The following is a 19,142-nucleotide window of genomic DNA, read 5'->3' as shown; positions in this document are numbered from 1 at the left end:
CGGATGGAGTGGAGAGCGTCTGGGAGGACCTCCTGCCACCGTGAAACTGGGAGGTCCCTGGACCGTAGGGCCAGTAGGACGGTCTTCCAGACCGTGCCGTTCTCCCTCTCTACTTGCCCGTTCCCCCGGGGGTTGTAGCTGGTCGTCCTGCTCGAGGCTATACCGTTGCTGAGCAGGAACTGGCGCAGCTCGTCACTCATGAAGGAGGACCCCCTGTCGCTGTGGACGTATGCGGGGCAACTGAACAGTGTGAATATGGTGTTAAGGGCTTTAATGACTGGCCGCTGTCATGTCAGGGCAGGGGATGGCGAAGGGGAAACGGGAGTACTCGTCCACCACATTCAGGAAGTATGTGTTGCGGTGGGTGGAGGGGAGGGGCCCTTTGAAATCCAGACTACGGCGTTCAAAGGGACGGGAAGCCTTGATCAGGTGCGCACCATCCGGCCTGAAAGTGCGGTTTGCACTCTGCGCAGATGTGGCAGTTCCTTGTGACTGTACAGACCTCCTCCACAGAGTAGGGGAGGTTGCGGGACTTTATAAAGTGGTAGAACCGAGTGACCCCCGGGTGGCAGAGGTCCTCGTGGATGGTTTGGAGGCGGTTAATTTGTGCGTTGGCACATGTGCCGTGGGATCGGGCATCGGACGGCTCGTTCAGCTTTCCGGGACGGTACAGGATCTCATAGTTGAAGGTGGAGAGCTCGATCCTCCACCTTAAGATCTTGTCGTTTTTAATTTTGCCCCGCTGTGCATTATCGAACATGAAGGCTACCGACCGTTGGTCCGTGAGGAGAGTGAATCTCCTGCCGGCCAGGTAATGCCTCCAATGTCGCACAGCTTCCACTATGGCTTGGGCTTCCTTTTCCACGGAGGAGTGGCGGATTTCTGAAGCGTGGAGGGTTAGGGAGAAAAAGGCCACGGGTCTGCCCGCTTGGTTAAGGGTGGCCGCTAGTGCTACGTCGGAGGCGTTGCTCTCAACCTGGAAGGGGAGGGATTCGTCGATGGCGCGCATCGTGGCCTTTGCGATATCCGCTTTGATGCGGCTGAAGGCCTGGCAAGCCTCTGTCGACAGAGGGAAGGTCGTGGTCTGTATTAGGGGGCGGGCCTTGTCTGCGTACTGGGGGACCCACTGGGCGTAATATGAAAAGAACCCCAGGCAGCGTTTTAGGGCTTTTGAGCAGTGAGGGAGGGGAAATTCCATGAGGGGGCGCATGGGGTCGGGGCCTATTATCCCATTGCGCACTACATATCCCAAGATGGCTAGCCGGTTTGTGCTGAAAACGCACTTGTCCTCGTTGTGAGGTTCAAGGCTTTAGCGGTCTGGAGGAATTTTTGGAGGTTGGCGTCGTGGTCCTGCTGATCGTGGCCGCAGATGGTTACGTTGTCGAGATACGGGAACGTGGCCTGCAACCCGTGTTGATCAACCATTCGGTCCATCTCTCGTTGGAAGACCGAGACCCCGTTTGTGACGCCAAATGGGACCCTTGGGAAGTGGTATAATCGCCCGTCTGCCTCGAGGGCTGTGTACTTGCGGTCACTTGGGCGGGTGGGGAGCTGATGGTAGGCGGACTTGAGGTCCACAGTGGAGAAGACCTTATATTGGGCAATCCGATTGACCATGTCGGATATGCAGGGGAGAGGGTACGCATCTAGTTGTGTGTACCTGTTGATGGTCTGGCTATAGTCTATGACCATGCTTTGCTTCTCCCCTGTCTTTACTACTACCACCTGTGCTCGCCAGGGACTATTGCTGGCCTGGATTATGCCTTCCTTCAGTAGCCGCTGGACTTCGGACCGAATGAATGTCCGGTCCTGGGCGCTGTACCGTCTGCTCCTAGTGGCGACGGGTTTGCAATCCGGGGTGAGGTTTGCAAACAAGGATGGGGGCTCAACCTTGAGGGTTGCGAGGCCGCAGATAGTGAGTGGGGGTATTGGGCCGCCGAATTGGAAAGTTACGCTCTGCAGATTGCACTGGAAGTCTAATCCCAGTAATGTGGGCGCGCAGAGTTGGGGAAGGACGGAGAGCCTGTAGTTTTTAAACTCCCTCCCTTGCACCGTTAGGGTTACTATGCAGAAGCCTTTAATCTGTACGGAGTGGGATCCTGCAGCTAGGGAAATCTTTTGCGCACTGGGACGGATGGTCAAAAAACAGCGTCTTACCGTGTCGGGGTGGATGAAGCTTACTGTGCTCCCGGAGTCGAGCAGGCATGGTGTCTCGTGGCCGTTTATCAGCACCGTTGTTGTCGTCGTCTGGAGTGTCCGGGGCCGTGCTTGGTCCAACGTCATTGAGGCCAGACGTGATCGTAGTGCTTGAGCGTCTTCCTCGAACCCCGTGGAGCCGTCGACACTGGGGTCCGTTGTTGCCGTCCAAGATGGCGGCGGGGGTGAACAAAATGGCCGCCCCCATGCATCGCACATGGCTGTGGGGTCACAAGATGGCGGCGGGGGTGGACAAAATGGCCACCTCCATGCGTCGCACAGGGCTGGGGGGGTCCCAAGATGGCGGCGCCCCTCCTCCCCTCGTGGTGGCCGGGACCCAAAATGGCGGCGCCTGCGGGTCGCACATGGGGCGCTGGGGGGGTTGGGGAGCGTTTGAAACGCGCAGGACTCCTTGTTCTCCGGGGACAGTGGTGGCCGGGACCCAAAATTGCTGCGCTTGCGGGTCGTACGTAGGGCACTGGGGGGATTGGGGAGCGTTAGAAACGCGCAGGACTGCTTCTTCTCCTGGGACAGCGGCGACCTCCCGGGACCGGCACGCAGCCGCGAAATGGCCCTTTTTCCCGCAGCTCTTGCAAATCGCTGCGCAGGCCGGGCAGCGCTGCCGGGGGTGTTTCGCCTGGCCGCAGAAATAGCAGCGGGCTCCCCCGGGACGGCTTGGAGTCTGAACCGCGCAAGCCTGTGGGGTGGGGGGGGGGGGGGAGTTTGTCGCAACGGGGGTCCAAGGAGCCCAAGGGGCTGCCGCGCGGTCGGGGCCGTACGCGCGGGCGTTTCGCGCGGCTACATACAGGGAGGCTGCAAGGGCCCGTGCCTCTGAGAGTCCCAGCGACTCTTTTTCCAAAAGTCTTTGGCGGATTTGGGGAGAGTTCATACCTGCGACAAAAGCATCGCGCATCAACATGTCCATGTGTTCAATCGCGTTTACCGGCGGGCAGCTGCAGGCCCGTCCCAAAATTAGCAGCGCGGCGTAGAATTCGTCCAGCGATTCTCCGGGACTTTGCCGTCTCATTGCGAGTTGGTAGCGTGCGTAGATCTGGTTCACTGGGCGAATATAGATGCTCTTTAGTGCTGCGAACGACGTCTGGAAATCCTCTGCGCCTTCGATGAGAGGGAAAATTTCCGGGCTTACCCTCGAGTGCAGGACCTGTAGTTTCTGGTCTTCTGTGACCCGGCCGGGGGCCGTTCTGAGGTAGGCCTCGAAACAAGTCTGCCAGTGTTTGAAAACTGCTGCTGAGTTCACTGCGTTGGGGCTGATCCTCGGGCATTCCAGGATGATCCTGAGCTCCATAGTCCTTTTAAGCACGCTTAATAAATTGTAGCGCACAAAGACTCACGAGAGATGAAGTCGATGAGGCTTTATTAAGCGTGACTTGTTCCCCGCAGTTCAGTAACAGACTGGCCTGCGGGGGAGAACACCTGGTTCTTATACTCCGCCTTCAGGGCGGAGCTAGAGGTCAACAGCCAACCAGGGCCCGGGATCTGTCAGCCAATGACATCACGGCTTCACAGTCCCACATGACCCCTAATGCATACTACCACACCCTGGAAACAGTCCGTAGAGCACAGAGTCCTGTTTCATAGAGCTGCTCGAGATGAACCTTGACAAATACCACTGCATCTCTCTCCAGACCTTCTTTGCAAAGGCACATTCCACAAGGAGGTGGGTGACCGTCTCATTTCCCCCACAGCCACTCCGAGGGCAGCGTGCAACAGCGCTGAGCCTTCGGGTGTACATGAATAATCTGACGGGGAGGACCCTTCTCACCACCAGCCAAGCTAGGTCTTGGTGCTTGTTTGTAAGTTCTGGTGATGAGGCGTTCTGCCAGATGGCTCTGACAGTCTGCTCAGGGAACCGTCCAACGTCTTCCACAGTCTCCTTTTCCCGGAGGGCCTCGAGGACATTACGTGCTGACCACTGCTTCATTTGCCTTGTGGTCAAAGGTGTTTTTCTTCAAAAACTTTTCCACGAGGGACAGGTGGTACGGCACGGTCCAACTACTTGGTGCGTTCCGCGGCAATGAGGCCAGGCCCATCCTTCGTAATACCGGGGACAGGTAGAACCTCAGTATGTAGTGACACTTGGTGTTTGCATACCGGGGGTCCACGCACAGCTTGATGCAGCTGTGGCCATCAGGATGAGGGTGACGTTAGGTACGTTTTTCCCTCCCTTATCCAGAGGTTTGTACATGGTGTCCCTTTGGACACGGTCCATCTTGGATCTCCAGATGAATTTGAAGATGGCCCGGGTGACTGCTGCGGTGTAGGGTCGGGTAATGGGCCAGACCTGCGCTACGTGCAGTAACACCGAGAGTGCCTCACACCTGATGACCAGGGTTTTGCCTGCAATGGAGAGGGAGCGTTGCTCCCACCCGCCCAGTTTCTGTCTTACCTTGGCGATGCGCTCTTCCCAATTTTTGGTGCACGCCCCGGCCGCTCCAAATCATATCCCCAGCATCTTCAGGTAATCTGACCTGACAGTGAAGGGGACAAAGGACCGGTCGGCCCAGTTCCCAAAGAACATGGCCTCGCTCTTGCCGCGGTTTACCTTGGCTCCCGAGGCCAGTTCAAACTGGTCGCAGGCATTCAAGAGCCTGCGTACAGACGCGGGATCCGAGCAGAAGACGGCGACGTCGTCCATGTACAGGGAGGCCTTAACTTGCACGCCTCTGCTGCCTGGGATCGTCACTCCTCTTATACCCGGATACTTCCTGATGGACTCGGCAAAAGGTTCTACGTAGCACACAAACAGGGCCGAGGAGAGAGGGCAGCCTACCTGATTCCTGATTTGATCTGGAACTTTTCTGATTCCCGCCCCTTGATTGAGACTGCGCTATAGATGTTTGTGTAGAGCAGTTTGATCCAATTGCGAATTCCCTCCCCAAACCCCATTTTGGAGAGCACATCCATCATGTAGGTGTGCGATATTCTGTCAAAAGCCTTCTCCTGGTCAAGGCTGATGAGGCAGGTGTCTATCTTCCTGTCCTGCACGTAGGCGATTGTATCCCTGAGTCGCGCGAGGCTATCAGAGATCTTCCTGCCGGGTACAGCACAGGTCTGGTCAGGGTGGATCACCGACTCCAGAGCAGACCTGACCCGATTGGCGATGAGCTTGGCCAGAATTTTATAATCCACATTCAACAGTGAAATGGGGCGCCAATTTCAAATTTCTTCCCTTTCCCCCTTCTGCTTGTAGATGAGGGTGATGATGCCTTTCCTCATGGATTCTGACATGCTGCCGTCCAGAAGCATACTCTCGTACACTTCCAGCAGGTCTGGGCCCAACCAGTCCCACAGAGCCGAATACAACTCAGCCGGTAAGCAGTCGCTTCCGGGAGTTTTACTCGTCTCAAAGGACATGACGGCCTTTGTCAGCTCTTCCAGAGTTAGCGGTTTGTCCAGGTTTTCCCACTCGCTGTCGCCTAAAACCTCCGTGATAGACAACAGGAAAGTCTGGGAAGCAGTGTTATCTGTTGGCTTCAGATCATACAGTCCGGCATAAAAGGATTTGCTGATCCTCAGGATGTCAGACTGCGATAACTTTACAGAGCCATCTTCTTCCTTCAGGCTGCTGATCACAGAGGTCTCTCTGTGCACCTTTTGGAAGAAGCGTGAGCACTTTTCATCCTGCTCCATGGAGCGGACTCGGGAACGGAAGATAACCTTGGAGGCCTCCGAGGTGTAGAGCGAGGCTTGCTGGCTCTTCACCTCTTGGAGATCCTCCTTGACATCAACCCCCATCGACTGCAGCTGGAGCAAATTCTGCATACATTTCTGGAGCCTGGACATGGCCCCTCGTCTCTCTCTCACCTTTTGAATGCCTTTGAGGATGAAAAACCTTTTGATGTTCCCCTTGATTGCTTCCCACCAGAAATGTGGAGACTCAAAGAGGAGTTTCACGGTACTCCAACCTTTGTAATCCCTTTTAAAATCCTCGAGGGCCTCTGGAGTCAATAGTTTTATATTCAGCTTCCATGTCCCCCTGCCCGGCCCCTGGTCTTCCTGCAGGTGGCAGTCGGCCAGTAGGAGGCAGTGGTCAAAGAAGAACACCGGCTTAACGACGGTGGACCTGACCGTGAAAGCACGGGACACAAGGAAGAAGTCTATCCTGGAGCGGACGGACCCGTCTGGCCGTGACCATGTGTATCTACGCTGCGCTCCGTCTGCAGGGTTGCTGAAGACATTGAGCAGCTTGGCGTCTTTTACCGATTCCATCAGGAGCCTGGACGCAGTGTCTAGTTTGCTGTTGGTTCTGCTGGATCGTCCAGCCGCATCGATGATGCAGTTGAAGTCACCGCCCAGAATGACTGGCTTGGAGGTGGCCAACAGCAGCAGGAGTTGCTGAAGGACAGGCAGCCGCTCACTCTTTACGGCCGGGGCGTACACGTTAATGAGTCTGAGAGGGACGTTTTTGTATTTAACGTCTACTACAAGGAGGCGTCCACCCACTACCTCCTTAACGTCGGAGATGGTGAAGTTGCCTCCCCGCAGCAGAATACCCAGGCCGGAGGAACGACAGTCGTTTCCTCCTGACCAGATGGATGGCCCGTGGGACCACCAGCTCAACCAGTGCCTGTAGTTGCTGAGGTGAGGAATTCCACACTCCTCGCGAACAGTAGGTCGGCTTTCACGTTTGTTAAGTAGCCGAGTGTGGCGACACATTAATAGTTGCAATTTTAAACCCCATTTTAAAAGGTAGATTTACCAGTCTCAGAGTCCAGAGTCAATGCAGTTGGGTGTTCCAGCTGTTGAATGTCCCCCAGCATGCCGGTGGTGCTCGCAAACTGTTGCACAGTTGCAAGGCTGTGAAAGCTGTCCTGGTCCGCACTGGGCCCGTGAGCTCGATGGGAATGCATTGGGGGGAGGGGGGGGGGGGGGGGGGGGGGTAGTGTAGCCCTGGCGTTCATCGTGGCATTCAGTGGGTGTTGGGGTTGCAGGCCGGTTTTCGCCTGGGTTGTTGCTGCTTGTTAATTTCTGGAGTTGGTCTGTGACTTTATTTTTAATGTCCAGCATTTGGTGTCCGTTGGTCATATTGCTGTTCCCATCCCATCCACCAGAGGTTGATGATCTCGGCGTGCTTTATTTCCTTCCCTGTCTGTGGTCTGGGGGGTCTGTGCATCCCGTTCTACATTGGTACTTTGCCTCTTTATTTGAGGCCGATTCTTGTCTTGCTTTCCCTCATCGGAGGAGGTGTCGGCGCTAAGACCGCTGGCTGAAAGGTGCCGCTTTTTGCCATTCCCCATCGGGGGTTTCTTCAGTTCATTTTTTTGTTTCCTCTTTCGTTTGTCCCTGTTCACCGTTTCCCAGGGCTCTTGTTTCTTGGTTCTATCGTCTTCCATTGAGTCGTCCTCGTCAGTTGGGGTTGAGTTGTCAGGTTGAGCTGGGGCCTCCACTTTTTGTTGAGGGCCCTTCTGTTGATTTTCAGCATTCTGTGCTGTGGTGTCTTTGTCGATGGAGGGTGCATGAACCTCCTCTGTGGTCGTCTTTTTGACTCCGCCGTTGATGATTTGTGCGTACGTTGCCCCACGTTTTGGGCAGGCCCTGTAGAGATGGCCGGCCTCCCCACACAGGTTGCAGCACTTGTCTTCCTTGCAGTCCTTTGTCATGTGTCCCTCCTGCCTGCAGTTTTTGCAGAAGGTGACATTGCAGTTTGCGGCAACATGCCCCGTTTTGCCACAGGTGTGGCATACTCGTGGCTGTCCCACGTAGTAGAGGTAGCCACGATTTCCTCCAATGGCGAAACTGGAGGGGGGATGCAGGATGGTTCCGTCGCCGTCTGTTCTCAGAGTCACCTTGATCTAGTGCTCACTTGTCCAGATGCCAGAAGTGTCCTTCGGTTGCACGCTGTTACTTTTCAGCTCGACTACCTGGCGAGGAATGTGAGCACATCAGACACTGGGACGTGGGGGTTGTACGCGTGCAGTGTAACAACCCGGTTTTGCTGCGACGGTAGCGTAAACAGAGGCTCCGCAGTCAGGATAGACGGGGGGCTCTGGTTACCTTTTTCCTTGAACACGTTCAAGAATTTGATGCAAGCTGCGACACTCTTGAAGGTAACGTCAAAATATCCATTGTTGGGGAAGTCTTGCAAGCAGAAGATGTCTGTTGCTTGAAACCCTCAGCACTCGAGCAGCACCCGCTTCACGAAGAAATTGCGGTCCACAGGTGACTCCCCTTCCGACATCTTCGCTGTGACTCGTACAGTGTTTCGCACTCCCCAGCCTGGTGGTCGGGATGCAGCTGCCGCTGTATCGGCGTTAGGCCTAAACCAGAGGCTCAGACCAGCATGTAGATCCACCAATAGCAGCAGAGCTCTAAACTTTTCCTCTTCGACGACTTCAATCCCTCCGTGTTCTCCAATCCACGATCAATAGACTACACTTGATCTGGGCGAACCACCTTCTTGATCACACCTTCTGGATCATGGTTTCACCCCTGCCAGGTAAGTTTGGGGACCAGTGCTGAACGGTACTCGCCAGAGGTCCCCAAGGTGAAGGGATTGAATCCCAAAGCCTCAAGAACCTTCGGAATCTGCACATTAGAGTAAGGCTTACTGCCTCATTCCTATATGCAGATTTGCCAAAAGGTGATCCCGCCCATTGTGGGCCGGATTCACCTTGCAACGTCTCGCGAGATTGTGTTGAATCTCGCGGGGTGTTGCAAGCCGGGTAGATGCCGGGAGCGGGGTCTCCTTGCTTTCATCGGCTACGCTGCGCTGTGGCGAGCTGCTTTTCTGGAACAACGTGGCTGAAGGATCGTGCCCATAGACATCGAGGGTAGTGCTACACAGCAGAGAAGATGATGCGTGGAGAGATCAGTTCAGTCCATTAGAGGGTCATTCAGGAGTCTGGTAACAGTGGGGAAGAAGCTGTTTTTGAATCTTTTAGTGCGTGTTTCCAGGCGTTTGTATTTTAAAAATAAATTTAGAGTACCCAATTCTTATTTTTCAATTAAGGGGCAATTTAGCGTGGCCAATTCACTTACCCTGCACGTCTTTTGGGGGAAGAATGTGAAAAATCCACATAGACAGGGGCCATGATCATGCCCGGGTCCTCGGTGCTGTGCGGCAGCAGTGCTAACTACTGCACCACCGTGCTGCCCGACTTTTGTATCTTCTGCCCGATGAAAGAGAGAATAACCTGGATGGGAGGGATTTTTGATTATGGTGCCTGCTTTCCCAAGGCAGCGGGAAGTGTAGAGTGAATGGATGGGAGGCGGGTTCACGTGATGGACTGGGCTGTGTTCACGATTCTCTGTAGTTTCTTACGGTCCTGGGCCGAGCAGTTGCCATACCAGGCTGTGATGCAGCCAGGTAGGATGCTTTCTATGGTGCATCTGTAAAAATTGGTAAGTCAATGTGCACATGCCAAATTTCCTTAGTTTCCTGAGGAAGTATAGGTGTTGTTGTGCTTTCTTGTTCATAGCGTTGACGTGGATGGGCCAGGTAGTTTGTTGGTGATATGTACACCCAGGAATTTGAAGACGTCAACCATTTCCCCCTCGGCACCATTGATGCAGACGGGTATGTACGACACTTCCTGAAGTCAATGAGCAGCTCTTTATTTTTGCTGACATTGAGGGAGAGATTGTTGTCATTGCACCATGCCATCTCCCTCCTGTATTCTGACTCCTCAGATGTCATTTCTCAAAAATATTCAAGAGTAGAGTCACAAGCAGGTTATAATAATTCATGGTTGTTCGATAATTAATAACCATTCAGTGCTCATTTGAAAAAAGACACTTGCCCATGGAGTATAACCAATCAGAAATCTGGAAATGCTCTAAAGACTAATCGAATTCTGCTGGTTGGAAACCGGTGGCTGGCTGCATTGGGTGTGACTTAAGGGCATAATTTAAAACTTGGAGCAGCAGGTTGTTAATGAGCCATTCCAGTTTTTATTTCTAAATTCTATAAGTATTTTGTGCATACATTGATTCCTGGTCTTGAATCACACCAAAAGTAACTAATGGCAGAAACATAATCACAACTCGTCTTGATATGTAAAGTTCTTATGGACAGCTTAGTACCCTCTAACTACTTTATGCATGCAGCTGATGAAGGTTGGTTTGTTTTACTGTGCTTTATCGGTTAATCTGGAGTATATGTTATTATTTTGGAATTAATTCTTCAAGGAGTTTTTTTCTTTTCACTCCAGAAATAGAGGTCCTATGTTGTTGCATGCCACAAGTAAGGAAAATTTAAGTCAACTTCTAATTTCAGTATTCTGATTTAAGAGTGCCATTTGGATGCTTTCTTTTGTTTGTTTACTCTCTGTCTGATAAAGAAAATATTAATGTAAGACAAACTAACCCCATCTCTGGTGGAACCCCTCATCTGCCCCCTCTCAGTACAAATTTCACATCCAAATACAGGAACTCCAGTAGATTCCCCAGAAACTTAGCACTGCTGCCTCACGGCGCTGAGGTCCCAGGTGCGATCCCGGCTCTAGGTTGTTGTCCTTGTGGAGTTTGCACATTCTCCCCATGTCTGTGGGGGTTTCACCCCCGCAACCCAAAGATGTGCAGGGTAGGTGGATTGGCCACACTAAATTGCCCGTTAATTGGAAAAAATGAATTGGGCACCCTAAAAAAATTTTTTTTAAAGATTGCCCAGAAACTGACCTCCATCCCAACAGGACCCGCCTGCGAGCGATCAATGAGATGAAGGCTAAAACATCTTCACCCGCACCCATCTGCAACTCGGGCAGGTCTGACACCCCAAATATGGCCTCCAGAGGACCTGGCTCCAATTCCATGTGTAGAACCTCAGACATGGTGCTGAAAAACGACCCCCAAAATTTCTCCAACTTCAGGCAGGATCAGAACATATGGATATGATTGGTTGTGCCCATTCCACACCGCTTACGGCTATCCTCCATCCCCACAAACAGCTGGCTCATCCTCGCCTTCATTAAGTGTGCCCTAGACTCCACTTTTAATAGAATCAATCCTAGCCTCACATATAAGGTCAGGGTATTGAACCTTCGCAGCATTTTGCACCATAATCCTTCCTCCAAAACCATCCCCAACTCTACCTCTCACTTGGCCTTAATCCCTTCCTCAAACTCCTTATCCTCTTTCATGATCCTACCGTAGATCGCCAAATCAACCCCACTGCCAGCCCTCCCCTACCACCGACAGCATCTTCTCCAACAATGAGGAGGACGGTGCACCAGAAAGTTCAGGAAGACCTTCTTGTGAAATTCCACACCTGCATATACCTGAAGTCATTCTCCTGCTGGAGTCCATTCTTCACCCCCAACTTCTCCAAACTTGAGGACTGCCCCTCCAAAAACAGATTCTTCATCACTTTCACCCCTTTCTCCTTCCATCCCCGGAACCTCGTATCCATCCTTCCTGGCTTAAACCCATGATTCCCTCTTATCGGCATCACCCTCGACCCTGCACTCAACTTGAAGTGCTGTCAGAATTGCCCCTAAATCTTCAGTGTGGCTATCACCACACGACTACCCAAGTACTTTGCCGGGGCGAACAGTAGCAGCGCCGTTGCCAGCTCCCACAACCCCAACCCTTTACAAGAACTCGCCTCCATCTGAACCCACAAAGCCTCTGTCTCTCTATTCCAGCCCTGCACCTTCTCTGCATTCACCGCCCAGTAATAGTGTAACAAGTTCGGAAGCGCCAGACCCCCCAACTGCCGTTCCTTTGGAGCACCACCTTCCTTATCCTGGCTACCTTTCCTGCCCACACAAACGACAAGACCAGCCTTTCCACCCCTTGAAAGAATGAATTTGGCAAAAAGACCGGCCCAGACACGAGAACAGAAACAAGAACCTTGGCAGGATGTTCATTTTTGCTGCCTGCACCCGCCCTGCCAGCGACAAGGGGAGACTATCCCATCGCACAAATCCCTCCTTCACCCTCCCCACCAGGCTCGTGAAATTAAGCTTATGTCATGTGAGAGTACCTTTAAGACATGGATGTTTAAGCAATGTACCTTTAAGAAAACAGTGATGTCAGAGAGTGGGTGGAGCTGAGGTCAGGTTAGCCATTTTGCAGTTTAGTTTTGCAGGTTTGAAAAAACAGCTTGTGTGCGTCTGTGTTTCCAGAGAGTTGCAGTTGCAGTTTGGAGGAAAAGAGCTGGGTGTGTATCTGTGTTTTGCAGTGAGCTGGATCTCTGCCATAAAAGACCATCTCTGGATCATTTGGGTGATTTAAACTCATAATAGTAAAACCTTTAACCTAATGTGATTTTGTTTAAAGGTGTTAAGTCTCTTGGAAGTTTGAAGGAATATTTTAAGGAATTATTTACTGTTGCAATATTTTCTGAGTTATCTTTGAAGTAAGGGGTGTTAAGAGATCCAATGTTTATTTAAGATGTTAAGTTGAGTTCATGGAATAAACATTGTTTTGTGTTTAAAAACCCACATGTCCATAATTGTAATATCACACCTGGGGAACAAGCCGTGTGCTCGGAAAAGCAACAAATACATTAAAGGGTGAGGTTGGTTGAGCTCCATGATACATTTTGGGGTTCTGAAAACGCCTCGCCCCATAACAATTGGGAGCTCGTCCGGGATAAAAGTCTTATCTATTGGATTGCATTTTGTGAACTTAAAGACAGTGAAGGATTGTTGCTTTTCCGGTGTGGTATTTTAGTTTAAGTGGGGAGAGTGTTGTGAACAATGGCTCTTTCAGAGGCTCAGAAGTTTTTTGGGGTGGAGAATGTCACACGTAGTACTTTACGGACAGAAAGTAAAAGCAGACTGTTAGATTTGGCAAGAACATTGCAGTTAACATTACCTGACAAAATGTGAAAAGATGAGGAAATTATGGCAGTGGTTAAGCATTTAAAGTTGCCCGAGATAGAGTTTGACTCATTGGAAATGGCAAAAATTCAGTTGCAAATTAAACAAATGGAACATGAGAAAGAATTAAAGCGGTTGGAATACGAGAGTGAGAGAGAGGAAAAAGAAAGAGAGAGAGAAGAAAGGAGAAAAGAAAGGATAGCCCTAGCAGAACAAAAAGAAAAAGAAAGGGAGATACAGATCAAGGAAAAAGATAAAGAGAGGCAGTTTGAACTTCAGAAAATGGCCATAAAACATGACAATCAGTTAAAATTGGCAGATGTAAAGGGAAATGTACAGTTGGATGATAGTGATGAGGATAGTGAGAAAGAGCATCATAGTCGTATGCTTGGTGGGAATCTATTTAAATATGTCCAAGCATTGCCAAGGTTTGACGAGAAGGAAGTGGAAGCCTTTTTCATTTCATTTGAGAAGATAGCTAAACAAATGAAATGGCCACAGGACATGTGGGTGTTACTGATTCAAACAAAGCTGGTAGGTAGAGCCAATGAAGTGTTTGCATCACTACTGGAGGAGGTATCTGGAACGTATGAGGAGGTGAAGAAATCCATCTTAAGTGCATATGAGCTAGTGCCTGAAGCTTACAGACAAAGGTTTAGAAATTTAAGGAAAGAATTTGGTCAAACATACATGGAGTTTGAAAGGCTCAAACAGAGTAATTTTGATAGGTGGATAAGGGCTTTGAAAATAGACCAAACGTATGAAGCTCTCAGAGAAATTATACTTTTGGAGGAGTTTAAAAATTCAATTCCTGATGTAGTGAGAACTCATGTGGAAGAACAGAGGATTAAAACTGCGAGATTAGCAGCGGAAATGGCAGATGATTATGAATTAGTTCATAAATCAAAGATTGGTTTCCGACATCAGTTTCAGCTGGTGAGGGATAGAAACTGGGGACATGAGAAATACTCAAGTGGTAAAGGTGATGTGATGGGAGACAATAAAGAGAGTGTACCTCAGGTTAAAAAAGAAATCCATGAGGTTGGAAAAGAGATGAAAAGTTTCAAATATTTTCACTGTAATAAACTAGGCCATATAAAGTCACAGTGTTGGTGGTTGAAGAAAAGCACTGGGAAGGCTGATGTGGGAAAACAAGATAAGACAGTGGGGTTTGTTAGAGTGGTAAAGGAAAGCCCAAGGGAAGCAAAGGAGGCGCAAATGATTGTACAGCCTGTTCAAGAAGTAATTGTTAAGAAGGTGCCAGGTGTCTTTAAAGAATTTACTTGTGTGGGTAAAGTTTACTCATATGTATCAGGAGGAGCAGGTAAAGAAGTTACAATTTTCAGAGATACAGGGGCTAGTCATTCATTAATGGTAAGAGATGAGGAATTATGTAGTTTGGGAAGAATGTTGCCAGAAAAGGTGGTGATATGTGGAATTCAGGGTGAGAGGAGTAGCATTCCATTATATAAGGTAAGGTTGGAAAGTCCAGTGAAGAGTGGTGAAGTGGTAGTAGGAGTAATAGATATACTATCTTGTCCAGGAATACAGTTTATCTTGGGTAATGATATAGCCGGATCGCAGGTGGGAGTGATGCCTACTGTGGTTGATAAGCCAGTGGAAAATCAGTCAACTGAAGGGTTGAAGGACGAAAATCCTGGGATTTTTCCGGATTAAGTAGTAACAAGGTCGCAAAGTCACAGGTTAAGACGAGCAGAAATCAAAGAATGAAGATGAAGTTGAAGTGCAATTATCAGAAACGATTTTTGATCAGATGGTTGAAAAAGAACAAGAACAGGTGGAGGACGAGGCGGATATTTTTAGTTCAGGAAAATTGGCGGAGTTACAACAGAAAGATGTAGAAATAAAACTGATATATCAGAAAGCATATATGGAAGAAGAATCTGAGAGTATACCAGGGTGTTATTACCGTAAAACTGATGTCTTGATGAGAAAATGGAGACCTGTACATATGCAAGCAGATGAAAAGTGGACAGAAGTTCATCAAGTAGTATTGCCGGTAGGGTATAGAAAGGAGGTGTTACGTGTTGCACATGAGGTACCAGTGGGAGGTCATTTGGGAAAAAGGAAAACTCAAGCTAAAATAAGAAACATTTTTATTGGCCTGGACTACATAAAGATGTAGTTAAATTTTATCAATCATGTCACACATGTCAAGTGATAGGGAATTCTCAAGTAGTGACAAAACCAGCGCCCTTAATACCCATTCCAGCATTTGAGGAACCTTTCACAAGGTTCCTAATCGATTGTGTAGGACCGCTTCCTAAAACAAAAAGTGGGAATCAATATCTTTTGACTGTAATGGATGTGTCTACTAGGTTTCCAGAGGCCATTCCAGTACGTAATATTACAGCTAAAAGGATTGTTGTTGCTAAAAGGGGCTGGTTTAGCACACGGCTAAATCGCTGGCTTTGAAAGCAGACCAAGGCAGGCCAGCAGCACGGTTCAATTCCCGTACCAGCCTCCCTGAGCAGGCGCCAGAATGTGGCGACTAGGGGCTTTTCACAGTAACTTCATTTGAAGCCTACTTGTGACAATAAGCGAGTTTCATTTTCATTGTGGAGGAGTTACTTAAATTCTTTACTAGCTATGGACTACCCACAGAAATTCAATCGGATCAAGGAACGAATTTTACTTGAAAGTTATTCAAAGAAGTTATGGATATCTTAGGAATAAAACAATTTAAACCATCCAGAATCGCAGGGAGCGTTAGAAAGGTGGCATCAGACATCAAGGACAATGTTGAGGGCCTATTGTCAAGATTATCCAGAGGATTGGGATAAAGGAATCCCATTCGTATTGTTTGCAATTAGGGATGCATCTAATGAGTCAACCAAATTTAGTCCTTTTGAACTAATTTTTGGTCATGAGGTAAGAGGACCACTTAAATTGATTAAGGAAAAATTGGTGGGTGAGAAATCGGAAATTACACTGTTGGATTACGTGTCAAATTTTAGGGAACAATTAAATAGAGCAGGGGAATTGGCTGGACAACATTTGAAAGTTGCACAAAATGTGATGAAACGGGTAGCGGACAAGAAATCCAAAGTTCGTAGTTTTGCCAGTGGAGATAAAGTTTTAGTGTTGTTACCAGTGGTAGATGAGCCTTCAAAAGCTAGGTTTTGTGGACTGTATCAGATTGAAAGGAAATTAAGTGAGGTGAATTATGTGGTTAAAAACACCAGACAGAAGGAAGACTCACCGAGGGTGTCATGTGAATATGCTTAAAAGGTACTTTGAAAGGGAAGGAGAGAAAAAGGAGGTTTTAATGATTATAACTCAAAGTGATGAACCAAATCCAGATGACTGTGAATTTGATATACTTCAAATTCAATTGGAAAATGAGGATGTTCTTAAAAATTGGGATGAATTGTTAAGTTACCTTCCAGAGGAAAAACAAACTGAACTGAAAGAGTTATTGATATCACATGGGCAGGTTTGTAGAGATAAATTGGGAAGTACTAAAATGGCTATACATGATGTAGATGTGGGAAATGCTGTTCCTATCAAACAACATCCATATAGACTTAATCCTTTCAAATTGGCACAGGTTAACCGAGCGATTGAGAGTATGCTGAAGAATGGCATAATTGAAGTGGGTTGCAGCCAATGGAGCTCACCCATAGTGATGGTACCTAGACCAGATGGTACCCAACGGTTGTGTGTGCACTATAGAAAGGTGAATGCAGTTACAAGAACGGACTCCCACGTTTGAAGGATTGCATTGAGAAATTGGGACAATCTGCTTTTATTTACAACTTCCAGACATGGAAAGAACATTTAAAGCATCGTATGGAGTTCTTTGATCGACTTCAGGTGGTGGGTTTGGTGATGAACCCAGCCAAAAGTGAATTTGGAGAAGCCCGAATCACTTTCCTTGCAGAGTTTCCGTTCTCCTCAAGACGAAGGGAAGTAATGCGATTTCTTAGCATGAATGGATTTGATCGAACAGTTGTGCAAAAGTTTTGTGGCGTGATTACTCCACTGATGGAATTGCTGAAGAAATGTAAAAAATTTCAATGGGCAGCGGACTTTCAACAGGCATTTGACTGCCTGAAAGCTGTGATCACCAATGTTCCTGTAGTGGAGCATTGCAAGGTTCTCTGTGGTCAGATTGAACTAGAGTATCTGATTCTAAAGAGAAATGCTGAGGAGTAGAGGAATGGATGGATCATGCAGAGACTTTGTTCAAAGAGACTGTCATTTGAGAAGGTTTTCGGTTGGAGGAAGCAGAACAAAGAAAAATGGACTATATTATTATACCTGTTTGCGTGTGTTGTTTTTTTTAGAAAACGAAAAAAGGTATATTTACAGTGTATATTTCTTAGTGGATGGTGCAAAAGTGAAAAATGAAACCATCTTGAAGTTGGTGGGTTTTTTTTTCTTGGGGGAGGTGTCATGTGAGAGTACCTTTAGACATGGATGTTTAAGCAATGACCCTTTAACAAAACAGTGATGTCAGAGAGTGGGTGGAGCTGAGGTCAGGTCAGCCATTTTGCAGTTTAGTTTTGCAGGTTTGAAAAAGCAGCTTGTGTGTGTGTTTCCAGAGAGCTGCCGTTGCAGTTTGGAGGAAAAGAGCTGGGTGTGTGTCTGTGTTTTGCAGTGAGCTGGATCTCTGCCATAAAAGACCATCTCTGGATCATTTGGGTGATTTAAACTCATAATAGTAAAACCTTTAATCTGATGTGATTTTGTTTAAAGGTGTTAAGTCTCTTGGAAGTTTAAAGGAACATTTTAAGGAATTATTTACTGTTGCAATATTTTCTGAGTTATCTTTGAAGTAAGGGGTGTTAAGAGATCCAATGCTTATTTAAGATCTTAAGTTGAGTTCATGGAATAAACATTGTTTTGTGTTTAAAAACCCACGTGTCCATAATTGTAATATCACACCTGGGGAACAAGCCGCGTGCTCGGAAAAGCAACAAATACATTAAAGGGTGAGGTTGGTTGAGTTCCAAGATACATTTTGGGGTTCTGAAAACACCTCGCCCCATAACACTTACGAAGTCGCCCCCGCCCAGTCCCGCGACCTGCACCCCCAAATAACTAAAATGAGTTGTTTTACCCGGAATTGCAATCTTCCCACTCCCGCCCCTGCACCTGGAGAAGACACCACAAAATATTCGCTCTTCTCTAAACGTAGCGTATACCCCGAAAATACCCCAAATTCCTCCTTAGCAACCCCATTATGTCGCTCACTGACGAGCTCGGGACCGAGATGTACAGCAGCAGATTGTCCGCATGCAGATCAAATTATATAGAATATACATTGTGTGTGCAACCAACATGACACAAATGGTGGTAGACTTGATGGTAATTCAGCCCAAAATTCAGAGTATTAAATGAACAGGCATTTGGTATTCTTTACTTCTAATTGTACCAAGATCAGATGGTCTGCACTGTTTTTCTTCTGTACCTTTTTCCACTTTATCTTAAGATTTCGATGGTGGCCAAACATGTGGTGATCAGGTCATTAGATTCGCCACATGATGTGAAATGTATTCAATTTTAAAATAAACATCTTTGCATCAATTTTCAAACTGGGGAAAGGAGCAGAGAACAAATATATTTAAACTCCATATCAAAGAGCTTTCAATCGTCATAAAATCAGCTTCTCCACCCCCCCCCCCCAACAAAAAAACAGATAACGTCTCCTTCAATCTTAGTGAGACTGGCCGGTGTGGGCGAGTTCCGAATGTGGCTGTTAAAGGAACAGGGCTGTCGGTCAGTATCCAGATATTGGAAAGAGTGTTGAAAAAGGATGACCAGAAGCAGAACAACTTTGGGTAGGACCAGAAAATGTGGGTGAGGTCAGCGGGGGCGAATGGACATCTGTCACGTTTGTTGTCTGTGTTAGCGGAAAACCTGCTAATTCTGGCCTTAGTAAAGTGAATTCTGTGCAGAACTTCAAATTGAATTGAGCTTAATCGAGCACAGAAGTAATATATGCAATCTTATTAAAACAAATGGGCGGTCTTTTGTAAATGGATTTGAAATTTCAAACCCTCAGCAATCAAGACTGATGCACTCACTGCCAGAGCTGGGCAAAGAGCTTCTGATTGATTTTGCAATCCTTTCCGCAAACCCAGCTTTCTGTATGCACACTCAAAGGGTGGAGACAATCTGTGAAGTGAGGTATTC

At 48.2% G+C, this 19,142-nt stretch overlaps 1 protein-coding gene across 7 annotated transcripts in view; it reads left to right on the top strand.

Annotated features, from left to right (window-relative positions):
• golga1 (golgin A1) overlaps positions 1 to 19,142 on the top strand; it is a 117,648-nt gene that overhangs the window by 12,630 nt on the left and 85,876 nt on the right. The window lies entirely within an intron of this gene.

Source organism: Scyliorhinus torazame, chromosome 22, assembly GCF_047496885.1.
Source record: "Scyliorhinus torazame isolate Kashiwa2021f chromosome 22, sScyTor2.1, whole genome shotgun sequence".
Lineage (NCBI taxonomy): Eukaryota > Metazoa > Chordata > Chondrichthyes > Carcharhiniformes > Scyliorhinidae > Scyliorhinus > Scyliorhinus torazame.
This window is presented reverse-complemented; position numbering and strand designations above follow the sequence as displayed.